General features: G+C 36.4%; 1 pseudogene; it reads left to right on the forward strand.

The window, feature by feature from the left end:
* The first annotated feature begins 1,293 nt into the window (after positions 1 to 1,293).
* Positions 1,294 to 8,263, forward strand: LOC132503308 (bifunctional 3'-phosphoadenosine 5'-phosphosulfate synthase 1-like; annotated as a pseudogene).
* The last annotated feature ends 11,345 nt before the right edge of the window (positions 8,264 to 19,608 follow it).

A 19,608-nucleotide genomic window follows, 5' to 3' on the forward strand; every position in this document is an offset into this window, starting at 1 on the left:
CTTTAGGCAGAAGATTCCATTTCTTTGAGCATTAGCTTCCACAGTTGTGAGAAGTAAGTAAATAAGAACCTGCTCACATAATTCATAAGACTGTTATGAAGTGAAGTAAGAAAATAGATTACATGACTTTATACAAAATATAAATTACTCTGCAACTAAAAACACTCTATAGCATAAGAAATCTGTGAAGTAGAATTTGTTCATTCATTTAATCAACAAATTTTTGATCACCTACTCTATGAGAGACAGTGTGCTTGGGTTACAGACTTCAACACCAACAAAAAAGGCATTGTCATATCTTCAGGAGACGTATAGCTCATGTATGTAAAGATTTACATGTTAAGTATAGTATTTCAACTTTGACAAATGATACAAAGGAGAGGTACAAGGTGACATAATAAACAATAGTATCTGATGTAGGAAGATGCAGAACAGTTCTCTAAGGAGATGATGATAGAAATAAGATCTGAAAGAAGGGAAGTCAACTAGAGAATGAGTAGGAGAACGTTCTCAGCAAGAGAATAACATATGAAAAGATCCAGTGACTAAAGGGAGAATGAATCTGAAGAGCAGAAAATGAGGATCATCACTGCAGAAGTGAGACTGGAGAGGATGGAAACCAGGTCTGCAAAACCATGTAAGCCAAACTAAAAACCTTGGGATTTGATTTATCCTAAAAAGTCAATAGTCATGTTGACAAAAGTCAATAGATATTTTAAGAAGGTTAGCCAGAGGCATGATCAGAATTTCTTTTTTAAGAAACTCACTCTAGATAGATCATCCAGAGAGAAGATCAATAAGGTAATAGTAGTCTTAAACTTATAGTTTAAGACTTATAGTAGTCTTATATATAAATAAATAGTATATAAATATATATAAATAAATATATAAATAAATATATAAATATTAAATAGTAGTCTTATACTTCAAAAAGACAAAGTATTCCTATAATATCCCAATCTCTTGTGTCTTGTTCACAAAAAAATGGGTCATGGAAAATGAAAGTCGATTATCACAGACTTAATCAGGTGGAGATACAAATCATAGGTGCATTTCTGAATGTGATATCTTTAATGGAGCAAATCAACCCAGCCCCTGGCAGCTAGCATGCAGCAATTGACCTGATTGACCTGGTTTTTTTCCTATATCTTTCAGCAAAGATAATCAGAAGCAGTTTGCCTTCACACGTACAACAGTATAAACTTATGGTCTTGTCTCAGGGTTATGTCAACTCTCTTGTGCTGTCATAATATAGCCCTGAGTCCCCTTGATCATCTTGATATCCCATAGAACATGACACTGGTTCATTCCATTTGTGACTTTATGCTAACGGAATCTAATGAACACAAAGTGGCAAGCACTTTAGATGCCTTAGTAAGACATAAGCATGCCGGAAGGTAGGAAATAGGACTATGAAAATTTAGGAGCATACCATATTCAGAGGGTCCAATAGTCTAAGGACGGTCAGGATGTTCTCTCCATAGTGAGAAATAAGTTGCTGCAAATTGTATTGACCACCATGAAGAAAGTGGCACACTTCTTGCTGAGTTTCTTTGTGTTTGGGAAGAAACATAAACCTTATTTGGTAATTTGTTAGGCTTCTCAGTTTCTTCTGTGTGCAAGTTGACCTTTTCATTGAATTATGACTTTTTGGACATAGTGGCATTGAAATTGTCTGTGGCTGACAGGGATATCATATGAGGCTTTGCACAAGTCCAATAGGCGAATCACAGCTCAGACCACTAAGATGTGAGAAGGAAGCAATGCCCTTATGCTAGCTACAATTCTTCTTTTGTAAAGGAGCTCTTGACTAGCTACTGGGCTCTGGGCCTGCCCAGAATTTTGTCTATGGAACCCTAGTGATTTGTAATCTATAGACTAGATGTTATCTGATTAATCAAACCATCAACTTCGATGTGCATTATAAGCATTGCATTGTAAAAAAAGAAATGATATATTCAACTTGGTTGCCCAAACAGATTTGGAAGGCACAAGTTAACTTCATTGGCTGGTGGCTCAGATTCCCAAGGTATTTCTACAGCTTTATCAGCTCTCCAACAACCCACATGTGGAACTGCATAGGACTTCCCTACCCTATGACCAATAAAGGAGAAAAGAAAACAAAACTGGCTTCTAGGTAGAGCTGCTTAGTATGCTAATTTAAGCTAGAAGTCGATAGTGACTTTAATATAGTCCCACTTGGGGGTAGCCTCGAAAGACAGCAATGAGGGTAAATATTTCCTGTGGCAGAAAATGAGGTAGTACATCTGATTGTCCACTGTGCATGGAAGGAAAGGTAGAATTAGGTGCAGATATATACTGATTCATGAGCAGTGGCAACAGGTTGTCTAAATGGTCAGGGACATGGAAAGAATTAAGTTGTTAGAGTAGTGATTTATGAGAGAATTTCATAGAGAACTTCTTTTAGAAAGAATACAGTGTAAGATTTTTTCCCACAGGAACAAATCCACCATGGAGAATGCTTTCAATAGTCAGATGTGCAAGGTGTTGTTCCCTGTGGCTATCAGTAAGTGTCTTTCTCCAGGCACCCCCATGCTTGTTCAAACGATCGATGTACAGAGTATTTGTGAGGAGCAGGGTCGAATGCTAGTCATGTGTTCTGTAACATGAATTTCCCCTCATAAAGCCTGATCTGAATATCACCATGCCAAGTGGTCCACCTGCCACAAGCAGCTCCATGTCACACCATTCCACAGCAGACTGGCCTGCTTCCTGTTGGAAGGTGATTAAAATAAACTTTTCTGTCATGAAAGAGAGAGTGACTTGTCCTCACAGACATAGGCTTATATTTCAGATACGGAAATACCTTTATTGTCCACAGCATTTTACCAATACCATCCTTCCAGATACCTTATCTACAGCCATGGCATTCTGCACAATATAACCTTACAAGGGGTGACACCATTTACAACGAAAGATATATGCCAATGGACATAGGCCTATATAATTCACTGGCTTTACCATGTCTCCCCATCAGAAAGCAGATGGATAAACAGAATGGTGAAATAGCCTCCTGAAACCACAATTAATGGCATCAGCTAGAAAACAACATCATGGGAGGCTGGGATTCTAGCACAGAGGATGAAGTATGTTCTTAAACTAGCAGCCAATACTCTCTCATGGCCAGAATCAAGTTTTAGAGGTGAAAATGGTCCCTCTCAGTATTATATCAATAAACTACCAAAGAAAGTTTTTCTTCCCTTCATATTTGGTTTGGGGAATGTTAGTGTGCAGTAGAGGAAAGTTGGTGTCCAGTAGTGGAACTTTGTATCCACCAAGACACACAGTTATAGCCTCATTGAGTTAAAAGCTGAGACTGCTTCTAAAATTTCAGACCCTCATGACATGTAACAAACAGACAGAAAGAGTGTCACTGCATAGTCTGTGAGGACACATCATGATTAAAAGTTGAAATTGGGTTACTGCTACCCATTAGGTACAAACTATGAAAGGAGCCAGATTATTCACTAAGGCATCTACATATTCCTTCTGCTCAATAATTCTGAACTATGGAAAACTAGGACAACCCAGTAAATATGGAATCACCAAGGATTCAGAGCCTACAGATATGGATGTTTGGGCCATCCCACCAAATAAATAACACTATTCAGCTGAGATGGATAATAATGGAAACATAAAATGGGCTGTGGAAGAAGGCAGCTACCTTTATCAACTTAAGCCTCATGTCTAACTATAGAAGTAGAGGATATAGTAGTTATGTTTTATGTTAGTTAGTTGCTTCTCTTGCACCCATTTCCTCCCTCCACACACTCCCACTCCCTCCTGCTGTTACCTTATATGAAGAACACTGGTGGTGGCTAAACATTACTTTCCAGGTAGGATTTTGATTGCATTGACCTACTCTATGATGAAACATTAGTTCAGGGGGGACATTTTGGGTGTCTCCTGTAGTGGGGAAACAAATATTTCACCTGGACAAATGAGGAGAGGTTGCAGAGAGGCAAATGTACTTGGCTGTGCTAGGTATCTTCCGTTTGACCTTCTTGTTCTTGCTTCACCTTTCTACCTGGACTATGTCCCAGGTATGAATTGCATCAACAAGCTCCTTTGCTTTCTGGTTTCCATTTGGGTACCAACTGAACAGGAGTTTAAGGGGAAACAAGAGGCAAAAATTGGGATTTTTCATTTCTCTGCTTATTCCTTATTGTACTACAACTTTCAGGGGCTATGTTCCTCTAAGGTCATAGTTCTTGACCTATGGCCTTTTCTTATGGCTACTGCTGTCTTTCCATCTCTAGATTCTGTTAATCTCTCACTCCCCTTGTTCCTTCAAATCTTTGGGTCACATTAAATCATATGCATATGTGGACAATTGATTTAAGACATGTGGAGTATTGTTAAATAGTGTGAGAAAGATGCTCTTTCAGTCAATGATGCTTCATTAATTGAATATCAATATGGAAAAAAATAAAACTTGACCCTTAGCTCAAACCATACATAAAAATTGATTCTAGGTGAGTAGTTGACCTAATTATCTAGAACATAACATTATCATGAACTGTAAGTAGGAAGATATATTTTTAACCAAGTAACCAAGAAACACTAACCAGAAAGGAAATATCAAATATTAACTGCATTAAAATTAAGAATTTTATTCATCAAAATACATTATAAATTAAACTATACAGACTGAGAAAACATTTTCAACATATATAGCCAATAAAGGACACTTATCTCAATATATTAAAACTCTTACAGATCTAATAAAAAGACAGCACAATAGAAAAATAAGCAGGGGCCTCAACAGGCACTTTCAAAGGGGTTATCTAAATGCCAATACAATATAAAATGAAGTTCAACTTTGTTGTGATAAATGCATATGAAAACCATAATGTGATACCACTGTAACCAAGCTAGTATGACTAAAGATATTTTTTAATGACAATACTAAGTTTTGGCAAGGAGATAAGGCAATGGAAATCTTTATATACTACTGATGGGAGTATCAGCTGATATAACTACATTGAAAATTCTTTGGCATTATCAACTAAAATTGAGCAGACATAAATCCTGTGTCTCAGCAGATAACTCCTATGTATAAACCAACATAATTGCATGTTTGTAAGAAAAAAAACACATGTTCAAGAACATTAACAGCAGCAATTTTTATAATATTCCAAAACAAGAAAATAACCAAATGTCACTGAATAAATAAATTGTTGTATACAAGCATACCTGGGTGGTACTGTGAGTTTGATTCCAGACTACTGCAACAGAGTGAATATCACAATAAAGCAAGTCACACGAATGTTTTGGTTTTCTAGTACGTATAAAAATTATGTTTACACTATACTATAGTCTATTAAGTGTGCAATAGCATTTGGTCTGAAAAAAACAATGTAAAAATCTTAATTTAGAAATATTTTATTGCTAAAACATGAAAACAATCATCTGAGCCTTCAGCAAGTCATAATCTTTTTGCTGGTGGAGGATTTGAAATATTGTGAGAATTACCAAAATGTGACATAGAGACATGAAGTGAGCAAATGCTTGTGGAAAAATGACACCTGCAGACTTGCTGGACACAGGGCCACAAACCATTTATTTCTAAAAACTGCAATATCTGTGAAGCACAATTAAATGAGGTATGCCTGTATTCATTCAATGGAATAGTACACTGCAATGAAATGAACAAACTAAAGGTACAAGGATAAATTTACAAACATAAAATAAAGCAAGAGAAGCCAGACAAGAATATATTGCATATGATTTCATTTGTGTGGAATTCAGAGAACAATTAAAACTATAGTGTTTAGGATTATAGGCTTAAGGAGGTGTTTACCCTATAAGGCATGATAATGATTACCTTTACAGGATAGTGATTAAAAGGTGGCATCACTACCAAACTTACAGAAATAAAAAGTATCACATGGAAATAGTGTAAACAATTATGTCAATAAATTAGATAATTTAGAGGAAATGGACAAATTCCTAGAAACACAAATTACCAAAACTGACTGAAGAAGAAATAGAAAATTTGAGTAGACCTCTAACAAAGAAAATGAATTAGTAATTTAAAAACTTCCCACAAAGCAAAGCTCGGAGCCAGATAGCTTGACTGATGAATTCTATCAAACATTTAAATGGGAATTAATAGCAATCTTTCACAAACTTTTCCAAAACATAAAGGAAGAGGGAACATTTTCAAATCCATTCTATGAGGCCAGTATTACCCTGATACCAAAACCAGACAAAGATATCGCAAGAAGAAAAAAATAATAATCCCATATACTTCTGCCCTGACCCATATCAGAGGTACAGCCAACAAGCCACACAACCAGAATCTAGAGCATAAAGTGCCCAGGTCAGAGCATACCTTCCTGCTCTGCTCCACCCCCACAGGCCTCCCCTCCTCCTTCTAACCTTCGGGGGTTGAAAACCCCGGCACCCTGTGCACTCTCTACAGCCATGAAGGTCTTTGGGAACCTGTACAAGAAAGACATACTGAGCAATAACATGCAGAAATAGGGAAGGCAGAGAGCACCTAATGCCACCTATCAAGCTCACCATGTCAACAGGAACAAGAGGTCAGGTGGTAGAGACCAGAGGTGGCTTTTTTGGTTGCACAGTTTGGCTAACAGGCTTATCTGGAGCAGGAAAATCCATGGTGAGCATGGCTTTGGAGGAATACTTGGTTTGCCAGGTTATCCGTGCTATACTTTGGCTGGTGACAACGTTCACCAAGGTCTCAGTAAAAACCTTGGCTTTAGTATTGAAGAGAGATGAGAATGTTCGATGAGTTGCAGAAGTTGCTAAGCTGTTTACAGGAGCTGGCTTAATATGCATTACAAGTTTTATATCGCCGTATACTCAAGATCACAATAATACAAGGCAAATTCGCAAGGGTACAAGTTGCCTTTTTTTGAAGTATTTGTTAAATGCACCTCTGAATGTTTGTGAACAGAGGTTATCAAAGGACTCTAATAAAAAGCATGGGCTAGAGAAATTAAATGTTTCACTGGGTTTGGTTCTGAATATAAAAAACCAAAAGCCCCTGAACTGATGCTGAAAACAGACTCCTGTGACATAAATGGCTGTGTGCAGTAGGAGTTATGGAACGTCTTTGGGAATGGTATATTGTACCTGTGGCATCTTGTGTGTGCCAGAAAATAAACTTCATTTGGCAAAAACAGATGGAGAAACATTATCAGCATTAAAAATTAATAAAGTGGTTGTGCAGTGTGTGCAGGTTTTGGCAAAAGATTGGCGCATCTCACTGAATGGCTTTATGAGAAATGGGGAGTACTTGCTGTGCCTTCATTTTGATTATCTTCTGGCTGGGGACATCATTAATGTGTCAGTGCCTATATTTCTGACAGCTACTCAAGAAGATAAATGCTGGACATCTGGACAGCTTTTACTCTGATGTAGGAGGGTCACTGTGTAGCTCTTCTTCTTCACAATCCAGAGCTTTTTTTAACACAGGAAGGAGGAACACTGTGCTAGACAGTGAGGAACAACATTCAGGACCACCCCTACATCAAGATTTGTTTTGGAACAAGGAGATTGGCTGACTGAAGGAGATCTTCAAGTCTTTGACCAAATTTATTAGAATGATGATATTGATCAGTATTGTTTCACTCCTACTGAGCTAAAGCAGATGTTTAAAGATATGAAGGCTGATGCTGCCTTTGAATTTAATTATGAAACTCAGTCCACAATGGACATGTTCCATTAATACAGAATACTCAAAAGCAACTTCTAGATAGGGGCTTACAGGTGTCCTGTCTTTCTCCTTCACCCTCTTGGTGGCTGGACAAAAAACAGTAATGTTCCTTTGAAGTGGCACATGAAGCAACAGGCTGTAGTGCTAGAGGAAGAAGTCCTGAATCCTGAAACAACAGTGGTGGCTATCTTTCCATATCCCATCATGGACCAACTGAGGTCCAGTAGCGTTGAAGAACACTGATGGTCACAGGAATCAACTTTTATACTGTTGGGTGAGACTCTGCTGGCCTGCCTCATCCAGAAAAGAGGGAAGGGTCTTTATGAGCCAACTCATAACAGCAAAGAGATAACAATGGCCCTTGGCTTAATCACTTTGGATATAGTTTCCTTTCAAGTTACAGTTTACAACAAGAAAAAGAAACGTGTAGACTACCATGACTCTGAACACCATGAAGACTTTGAATTTATTTCAGGAACACAAATGTGCAGACTTGCCCAAGAAGGCCAGAAACCTCCTGAAGTGTCAGGACTCCCAAGGCCTGGACCATGCTGATAATACTACAGATGCTTGGAGAAACCTTAAGCTGTTAACCCAGTCACACCTTAGATATGAGACCTTAGATATGAGATCAAAAGCACAAGCAACAAAAGAAAAAATAAATAAATTATGTACATTGAAATTTAAAACTTTATTCTGTCAATGATACCATCAAGAAAGTGAAAAGACAGCACACAAAATGAGAGAAAATATTTGCATATCATATATAAAAGAGATTTGTATCCAGAAAATATGCAGAACTCTTATGATTCAAAAATAAAACGAACAACCCAATTAAGAAATGAGCAAAGAATCTGAATAAATATTTCTCCAAGGAAGACATGTGAATGACCAATAAGCACATCAAAAGATGTTTGACATTATTAGTCATTAGGGAAATGCAAATCAAAACTACAATGAGAGATACCCACTAGGATGGCTATACTCAAAAAGACAGATAATAGGGCTTCCCTGGTGGCGCAGTGGTTGAGAGTCTGCCTGCCGATGCAGGGGACACGGGTTCGTGCCCCGGTCTGGGAGGATCCCACATGCCGCGGAGCGGCTGGACCCGTGAGCCATGGCTGCTGAGCGGGCGCGTCCGGAGCCTGTGCTCCGCAGCGGGAGAGGCCACAACAGTGAGAGGCCCGCATACCACAAAAAAAAAAAAAAAAAGACAGATAATAACACTTGTTGAGGAAGATGTAAAGAAATTGGAAGCCTCGTACATTGATGGTAGTAATGTCTAGCCACTTTGGAAAACAGTTTTGCAGTTTCTCAAAATGTTAAATATAGAGTTATCAATATGACCCAGTAATTCCACTTCTAGGAGTAAACCTAAGGGGAATAAAAACATATACCCACACAAAAACTTATACGTGAATGCTTATAACAGCATTATTCATAATGGCCAAAAGAAAGAAAAAATCCAAATGTCTATTAACCAATGAATGGATAAACACAATGTGGCACATCCATAAAATTCAATATTTTTTGGCCATAAAAAGGAATGAAGTACTGGTACATGCTACAACATGGATGAACCTTGAAAACATTGCTAAGTGAAAGAAGCCAATTACAAAAGACCACATGTTACAATACATAGTTTCATTTGCGTGGAATATTTGGATTAGACAAATCTATAGAGACAGAAAGTAGATAAATGTTTACCTAAGACTGGGGGTAAGGGAGTAAGGAAATCATAGGAGCAAATCGGGAGTGACTGCTAGTGAGTACGGGGTTTCTTTTAGGGGGGATTAAAATGTTCTAAGAATTACATTTTGGTGATTGATACAACCCTGTTAATATACTAAGGATACCAAATTTTACATGTTAAATGGGTTAATTTGATGGTATTTGAATCATATCAATAAAGCCATTAAATATTGTGTACAAAATTCAAGGGAACTCAGTGACTAGCTAGGAGTTTGTGGATATCAGGAAAGAATATAATAAAACAAATAAGAATTAAGCGAGGGAAGCAGCATGTGTAAATATTTTGAGAAGCAACAGAGTTTGGCATAGTTTAAGAATGACCAGATCAGAATCCCTTAGGCTATGGAAAGAAGCTTTAGTAGTATTCTAAATAATAGAAATCTATTAAAAGCCTTTAAAATTATCACTGGCTACAATGTGGAAAATGGATTGAAGGATAGAAAGAGCAGAAATTAGAATAGAAAAGAATCAATTGCAATAGACAAGTCTCAAGATGATGAGGGTTGGACTGGAGTAAGGCAGTAGTGACATAGAAATGAATTAATTTGACAATTATTCTGGAGGCAGAAAGCATAGGGCTTGGTAATGTACTGAATGTTATTTGCTTGAAGATAAGGAAAAGGTGAGAAACATGACTCTGAGTTTTTTGGTTAGTGTAACAAGATGGATGGTTGATTCAACAGCAAGAAAGAGAACACTGGAGAAGATGCAGTTTGTAGAGGAGGGTTTGGAGAAAGATGATCGTGGTATACAAGTACATCTATTGCATTTAAGTACTAAAGTTGAAGTAGACATGTCCAGAGACATGAGATGAATTTGTGCTCAAGAGAGAGACAGAGAGAGAGAGACAGACAGAAACTGGAGGTCCTGAAAAAGTTTTGTTTTTCTCCCTGGTAGTTTTGTTCCATTTCCCGAGATCTGTCCAATAATTCCCATTCTCCAATTGCATCTTTTTGTTCCTTGAAACCAAAGAATCTTTGAATAAGAATCAAGATATTTGTCTGTTTTCAGTCTCTCAGAGTCAAAATATCCATGTAGTATTTGTAATAGAAATGTTTCAATAACAAGTGACAAAAAATAAAATAAAAATCTCTAAACTCAAAATGACTTAAACAACAAAGAGAATTATTGACTTAAGTAACTGAAAAGTCAGAATATGAGGTTTGATCTCACACCTCAAATGAAATCTCCAAGGATCTTCTTTCTCATATCCTCTCTACTGTGGTTTTCTGATGACTGTATCCCCGTGCCATCCTGGTAGCCCTCTGGGAGTTCCAGGTTCTTCTGATAGTTTCAGCAGAATGTTTGCAGCAATTCTAGATGTCATATCTTCATACTCACGGAAGTGAGAGTCTCTTACACTAGCTGTTGTACATCAGTTCCTTTCACTGGCCTGAACATCCATGTCCTTCCCTAATCCAACCACTGTGACAAGATTACAATGCCGATCTTCCTTAATTTGTGATGGAATTACATCCCATCCATCATAACTTGAAAATGTCAAAGTTGAAATGCATTTAATACATCTAACCTAGGAAACATCATAGCTTAGCTTAGCCTATCTTAAACATGGTCAGGCAACGTATGTAAAATTTAATAAACAGAAACTTCAATTAAATAGAGTTGGGAGACCAGAAAGGGGAGCTTTCATGCCTTGAGGCCCTACCCAGGTACAAAAGGAAGAAGGAAGACTTCTCTTATTTCCTGGAAAGGACTCAGCCAATAAAGAGCCAAGGACTCTTTGTTTACTATAGCCCTCCCAACTTCCTTTTCTCCTCTATAGAAGTGTTCTCCCTCCCTTGTCAGGGGAGACATGAGGGAGGGGAGCAAGTGGTGTTTGCAAGTGGTTTGTCATCTTTGCAGATGCCAAATTGCAATTTTCTGCTTATCTGAACCCATCTTTGCTGGAGAGATATATGAAAGTCTATCTATTTCAGGTCAACACTTACATTAGCCTACAGTGGGCAAAATCACCTAACTAAAAGCCTATTTTATAATAAAATAATGAACATCTCATGTAATGTATTGAATACTGTACTGAGAGTGAAAAACAGAATAGTTGTATGAGTACAGAATGGTGGTATGTATATCGGTTTTTTACCCTCAATACTTCCCACAACATGAGGAAGTGTTGTACCACATATGACTGGCCTGAGAAAAGATCAAAATTCACAATCTGAAGTATAGTTTCTACCGAGTGTGTATAGCTTTTGCACCATCGTAAAGCCAAAAAATCTTAAGTCAAACCAAAGTCGAGGACAATCTGTACTCTGAATTTAGACAACAAAGAGTCACCCCTGAAGCAGGACGTGCATTCAATTTCACCCAAACTGCATGGCTAGAAAAAAGGAGGGAGCACATTTCCTCCCCAAATATAAAGATTCTCTTGGTTAAAAACAAAAACAAAAATGGGGAGAAAGGGAGAATAGATTCAAGGAAGGTAACAAAAAATATCCTTCAAAATGGTTCCAGGCACTATTCAATACTATGGTATCAAAATCATTCTATGTAGATCAGAAATCTTAAAAATTACTTTAGATTACTTTTCACCTATAAATCAACAACAGCAAAAATTAACAATAGAATAAAGCCTTCCAAGGGAAAAAAAAGTGGTGTTTTATTTCCCTATACTTCATGATGGAGCAAAGTCATGAAGCTGTGGTGGGGAAGGTTGTGAGGGAAAGTCAGTGCACTGAATATATTGTCTATTCCCACCTTTCATTCACATTCTTTGCAGACATTAGTAAGGGTCACCAGAAGCACCCATGCTAATCAAAGAACAAAAACTATGGTGTTGTATGCTACAGCCTCTATTCCTGGATAGATAACTAACACTTAAAGTTGCTTGTCTTTCTTTATGTAGCCGATATCCTGCAGGTATTTTAAGGAAATAGTGTTCCTAAGACAGCCACATAAAAACGTTAGTGGAAATATGATGATCCATCATATTAGTCTATGAAAAGATATATAATTTTTGCATTTTTAAATTACCAAAATATTCTTAGTAGAATAAAACTATCCCCAAATAAATGCATTAATGAAATTGTTTTGTTGCTTAAAATAAAACGAAAAAGGAATACAATTATGACTTCCACTCTCATCTTGGTTTTGTGACTTCAAATGTACAAAGTATTTATAACTGCCTCTTGTGTTCAAATGAGCAGAAAATCCTGTGTTTGTAAAACTACAGACTATATAAAAATAGATTTTTTTTTTTTTTTTTTTTTTTTGCGGTATGCGGGCCTCTCACTGTTGTGGCCTCTCCCATTGCGGAGCACAGGCTCCGGACGCGCAGGGTCAGCAGCCATGGCTCACGGGCCCAGCCGCTCCGCGACATGTGGGATCTTTCCAGACAGGAGCACGAACCCGTGTCCCCTGCATCGGCAGGCGGACTCTCAACCACTGCACCACCAGGGAAGCCCAGATTTTACTTTTAAATCATATTATAGTTAAGTTTGTCATTAACAATTACATAAAAAATATACAATCATCATGTTTCCATTGGCAAAAATATGATATGAAAAGCATTACATGCCAATCTTCAAATTTGTCTTTATATGTGAGGTACTAAATCAAAGAGGATTAACAGTAATGCACATAAACATAAATATTCTATAGTACTCTGCTCTAAATCTAGAATGACATAAAAATATTTGAGCTTATTGCTCATAGGATTTACTCAATGAATTTTATTTTTTAAAATAAGCTCACTTAAAACACAAATTTTATTGTTCTTTTAAAAGTTAAAACTAAATGCTACAACCTTTTCCCCCCTATTTGTTGAATACGTATTTCAAACTCATTTTCCCCATGCTTTAGAGGCAAAAATACACCTGAGGTTTAAAGAATTCCACTTATTTAAACTCTGTTTTAACATTAATTGAGCTATGAAATGTTATTGATTCATTGAGCAATAGTATTCCATTCAAGGGATGAATAAGTGTGATCAACCAAGGCTCTGTATACATAACATAGAAAAAACAGTTCAGATATTATATTAGTAAAAATTATTAGGCAATCTAATGTTTGAGTTCATAATACCAAGTAAACAAATAATTGACTAAAATTTATTCCTTTCCTTATTCTGAAATTATAAAGATAGTCTCTTACAATTCCTCCAAAACATTTTAAACTGTTGCTGACACATTTAGATCTTTAATCCACACAGAATTATTTACAGTCTTTGGTTAGAGACAAGGATTCTCATTTTTTTTTTTTTTGTCTATATTGATAATCTAAGTTTTAAATACTATTTAATCAATAGCCTATCCTTCTCCACTGGTAGACAGTGTTGCCTCTGTCATATATAAGGTTTCCATTCATGTACTGATCTATTTCAAGTCTCTGTTCAGTTCCATCGGTCTATTTTTCTTTCCTGGAGAAATGCACACTGCCTTTATTGTTTATAGCTTTATATTATTTACAGTTTATAATAAGTATTTGTATATGGAAGGAGGTCTCCTTATATTGTACTTCTTCCAAATTATTGTAGCTATTTTAGTCTTTTGGACTTCAATATATATTTTATAATCATTTTGTCAAGTTCTAAGTAGGTTAAAAAAAAAAAGCCAAGATGTTGATTGGAATTTTGTCTTATTTCAATGCCTCAGATATCCAGTTTTGATGCGAGGTGGGAGGCTGAGGCTTAAATATTATATTCATTTTCTTTGATCACTGGGGACTAGTCAGGTTTTTAATTTCTTCTGAATCACTATTGGCTAGTTATATTTCTAGAAATTGAACATTTTGTCTTACGTTTTCAAATTTAATGACTTGTTTATAATATCTTCTTTTAAAAAAATCTTTTTCTGTTTATGGGGTTATGACTTCTTTCACTGCTAATATTCTTCATTGATGGATTCTCTCTCTCTCTCTCTCTTTTTTCCTTAATCTTGCCAGGGGGTGTCTATGTTATTAGACTTTTCAAAAAGTGAGTATTTGGCTCTGTGGATCCTCTCTATTTACTTTTTTTTCTATTTAATTAATTTCTCCTCTTGTTATTATTTCATTCTTCCAACTTACTTTTGTTTTATTCTGTTGTTCTTTTTCTAACTGCTTTAAGTTGAAAACTAAGGTTATCAATTTTCAAACTTAATAATATAAGGAATAAGAGTTAAAATTATTTTAAGTAATGCTTTGCCTACATCTAAATTTTAGATGAATTGTTTTCATCAATTTTTAGTCCTAAATATTTTCTAATGTCCATCGTTATTCCTGTTTAGAACCAAAGATTATTTACAAGTGTCTTTTATTATAATTTCCATATAAATTTTTAAATTAGCATTTTTAATGATTTCCAAAGTAAATAAACTATAAACAGAAAAGATCCTCTGTTTATCAATTCTTTGATTTTTTTTTAAGAACCTGCTTAATGATGTAGAATATGGACATTTCTTATAAATGTTCCATGTGTATTTGTGAAGGATGTACATTCTCTAATTGTTGGATATAGAGCTGTTACTGAGTCCAAGCTTGTACCACTCGCCACACGACAGGTCAAAAAATGGAGATACAAGTTGTTAGGGCAAGAAGTAGTGACTTTATTCAGGAAGCCAGCAGACCAAGAAGATGGTAGACTGGTGTCCCAAAGAACCATCTTGCCAGGGTTTGGATGCTAGTTTCTTTTACAAAGAGCAGGGAAGTGAGGAGGTAAAGTTAAAAAGGTGATAAGCTGTTGCAAATATCCCCTGGTTTCAGCCAGACTCCAGAAGGGATGTGTTAATTCCTTCTTTCCTGCAGCCGTTCATAGGTGGGCCTGGTTAGGATGTTTCCTATGAGCTGAAAGGTATTTTAGTTCAGACATGGGAGGCAGTGTTCCTAGAGATGGGTCTTTATGGATACTTTAAGTTATAGGCAGCATCCCTTTAGTGATTAAGTTGTAGCAAAAGCAATAGAATACAAAGGTTAAAGTAAAAGAGACAGATCCAATATGGAATCAGATTTGTTTCTCCCTATTACAGAGCTGTGTATGTGCCCACTGCATCAGACTTGCTAATTGTGTTGTACAAATCCTCCATGTCCTTACCAATGTTTTTGTCTCTATCTCTATCATGCCTTATGAATGAGTTTAAAACTTCCTATCATGAATGTTAATTTAGTAATTTCTCTTTAAAATTCAGTCAGTTTTGCTATATATGTATTACAATATATTATACATATAAATATATATATAAACATTATAGTGTTGGGTACTTAAAAATTCTGATTTTCTTCATCTTTCTGTAAGAATTAAACCTTCTATCATTAAACATTGACATTCCTTAGCCCCCCAAAATATTTTTATTTGGAAGTCAATTTTGTCTAATAAAGAGAGATGGATATATTTACACACCTACACCAGATTATTTTGTTTAGTGTTTGCCTAATATTTATCCTTTAACTTTTCACTATTATGTGTCAAAATGTTTAATGTTGTGTTTGAAAAGAGCACATATAGAGATTTTATTATTTATCCAAACTTGAAAATGTTCTTATTTTGACTTGCATGTTTACTCTACTGACATTTATTGTGATCAATAGTGCATTGTGAATTAGTTCTACTACTTTATATTTACCGTGCTTTTCCTTCACTTCTTTTCTTTTCTCTACTCCTTTCCTGCTTGCTTTTGAATCTCCATCAGGCATTTTACATTCCATTTTCCCTCCACCAGTGGCTAGAAAGTTATATGTATTCAGGTAAAACTACCTTTTATAACTAGTCCCCATATATTAATGGCTTAATACAATACAGCTTACCAGGAGCTGAAGCCAGTAACTGGTAGGAACACTTAGATGGCAATTGATAAATGGCTGAAGGCTGAGTGTGGACTAGCTTGAGAGTCAAAAACTCCTAAAGGCCCCATCATAGGGAGATCCCTGCACTTTCATGAGTTCTAGTTCCAGGAGCTCATATCAGAGGGAAAAATCCCCTTCTGCTTTGGGAAGTGGGAAAGGAAAAGTAGCCATTTTGAAATATACCCAGAGCCTTCTGCTCTGCATAACAAAAGCCCTGCCCTCAAGGGAAACTACTATACCAGGAATAAACCGGGGTCAGTTTTCCAAGAAGACATGACAATCAATAATGTGGGTGTTCATTTGTATACGTATGGGTATAAACTTATGCATGTATGTGTATGTGTGCACCTACTAATCTGTTTATGTGTATATATGCTTATATATATATGTATGTGTACAATGTATCAATATTTGTTTATCAATCTTGACAAATATACTCATGTAAGATGTTAATAATAAGGGAAACTGGGGTGAAGGTGGGGAAGAGTAGAATGTATATGGAAACTGTATACTATCTGCTCAATTTTTCTGTAAACCTAAAGCTGTTATAAAATATAAATCTGGGACAAACTGAGAGAGTGGTAGTATATATGTGGACATACACACACTACCAAATGTAAAATAGCTAGGTAGTGGGAAGCAGCCGCATAGCACAGGGAGATCAGCTCGGTGCTTTGTGACCAGCTAAAAGTGTGGAATAGGGAGGGTGGGAGGGAGGGAGATGCAAGAGGGAAGAGTTATGGGGACATATGTATATGTATAACTGATTCACTTTGTTATAAAGCAGAAACTAACACACCATTGTAAAGCAATTATACGCCAAAAAAAACGTTAAAAATATGTATATACATGTAAATCTATCAAAAAACAACAAAAAAACATTTTTAGCTCTCAAGCCTTATGAAACCAGACTACAGGCTGGATTTAGAGGCCAGGCCTTAGTTTCTTGAACTCTGATCTAAAAAACCTTCATTCTGGGGTCTATTTCCATCTTCTTAGAGTCTTTTAGAAATGTCTTTGGTGAAGTACAACCAACTTTGTATAATTTTTAAAATATTTATTTGATTTCACTAAATGTCTCTGTAGCTGTCTCTAATTCATTTAATTCATCCACTTGGACTTTGATATCTGGATTTCTTTTTCCCTCAAAGTTTTATTCAGTTTATTTTAAAATCTGCCTGGTCATGTTTTTAATGATACCACACTGTTGTTTAAATATTCTTATTACAGCCTTTATTTCTTTAAACATTCTTAGCAGTCAAATCCTGATATTCCTGTTCACAACCCTTTGACATTCACCTCTACAAGGCAGAGTCTACTGCTGGAAACCTGCAGCTCTGTCTGTTTAATTTTTCCTGACCATAGGAGCACACTCAGCCCATGCACAAGGTAAATCCAAAGGATGGAAGAGTTAATGGTCCCAGAAGCATCTTTCTTCCAGTGATGGAAAGGAAGTCAAAGTCTAAATATCCTCATCTTCCTTGTCTCTCATTTGGGATAATTCTGAGGTATGTTCTACACCATCTAGCAGAGTGACACTGGATCCACTTGCCCAAAGTAGAAACTGGTTTAGTATCACCTTGTCTGCTGGCTTCTTTCCCCTTTGCACCTAATTTTCCCAATCCTCTGCTTGTATATCCTGGGGTCATTTACTACATAAACTACTTTCATTTGAGCCCTTCCCTTAGAGTCTGCTTCTGGGGGGAACTCAAAATTTTACCTTATATTCACCATTTGATATGCTCATTCTGTGGAACTCTTGAAGGATATGTCCCCTGTGTTGTTTCATTTTTTATTTTCCCTCCTGATTCATGCTTTTCGTTGACTTATTTATGTGTGTGTGTGCATTTTCCTTGTTATTTTTTGAACTGTAACTTTATGTTTTGCATGGTTTATCTATGAGAGTCTTACAATCCATAAGTTATGGGTTCTTTTTATTTTCTGAAGATTTGTTCTTTGTCTCTACTAGGTTTGTCAGAGTGTTATGAACCAAAAGTCAAATTATAGTCATTTCTAACTTGAATTTCCCAAATAATGCAGCACAATGCCTTATTTGAATCGATCCACGGCATTTCTTGAGTACAGTTGGCTTGGGCCTGGTCTCCAGAACTGCTACAGCTCCTGTGGAAAGTATAGAAACCATTAACAGATAAGGTGGTGACAACTGCAGCTAATACAACAAAGGCAACAGCTGGGGATCCCCATGAGGAAACAGCTAAGGGCTCCAGAGATGTGAAAGTCCAACCAGATCTGAGAAGGCACATAAATTGTGTCCAATGGATTGGGTCTTAGATACAAACTGTCAGAGAAGAAATTTCTTCTACCTTGAGCCCAGGTTAACAGAGCCAACTTGTTTTTGCTTTGTTTTGTTTTTGTCCTTGTTTTTCTTAGCTCACCTTTTCACTGAAGATAAAGGCTCCTTTTCACTGAGGATAAAGACTTTCACATACCTGGTTTTATTAAGAGTCTCAGTTCCAAGGCTTCATCTTGCACAGACCTAGGACATTTTCTCCATTAGAAGTTGGGCCATTATAACCCAATTCTGCTCCAACTGCAGCCTTAGTATTAACACTAGCCTAACACTCAGCTTTCCTTTCACTTTTTATTTCTAGTGATTTCTATTAATTTCTCAGGCATTCTTCTGTGCATTCAAAAGGGCTTTTAGCTAGTACTTTTGGCTATTGTTCTGTGAGCCTTTCAGTTTTCTATCACATTGTCAAGAAATGATAAGTATCTTTTCTTGTGAAGAAACATTTATGTGCAGTTCAGCAAATCTTTGGGTTTCATTTATTTTACTTCTGTTAAATTAAATTAAAATTAAATTCAGTACATGTTATTAAAATGTACAGTAGTTATCATTGGTTACTCCCATTTTCCTTTTATATTTTTGCATTTTAAAAATTTACTGTTATGAATTTGACTTCACTTGTAACCCAAAAATTTCTTTCAAAGTATACATAAATGTTCAAATATATACATTCATGTCATTTAATACCTATAAGCCAAATTTACATTAATAGTGGTTAGTTTAATCATAAATGTTGGTCTCCAACAATGGTTCTCAACCTTGGCTACACAGTAGAATCAACTGTAGGAATTTTTAGAAATAGTGATGCCGAAGAGTCCGATTTTACCTGTATGAGGTGAAGCCAACACATGGATAGTTTTATGAGCTACTCAGGTGCTTCTAATGACCAATTATGGCCGAGAACCACCGTATAGACATATTTAGAGAAAGACTCCCCTGTAAGGAGAGAGAGATGATCAGGCTTAGAAAGGGCAGGTTCACATATGGTGAAGAACGTCTATGACTTGAATGGGCACGAGTATGCTAACTGTGAGATCCGGTGCTCCTTTATCTCTGAAGCTGTGGC

This window comes from Mesoplodon densirostris, chromosome 2 (genome assembly GCF_025265405.1).
Source record: "Mesoplodon densirostris isolate mMesDen1 chromosome 2, mMesDen1 primary haplotype, whole genome shotgun sequence".
NCBI lineage: Eukaryota > Metazoa > Chordata > Mammalia > Artiodactyla > Ziphiidae > Mesoplodon > Mesoplodon densirostris.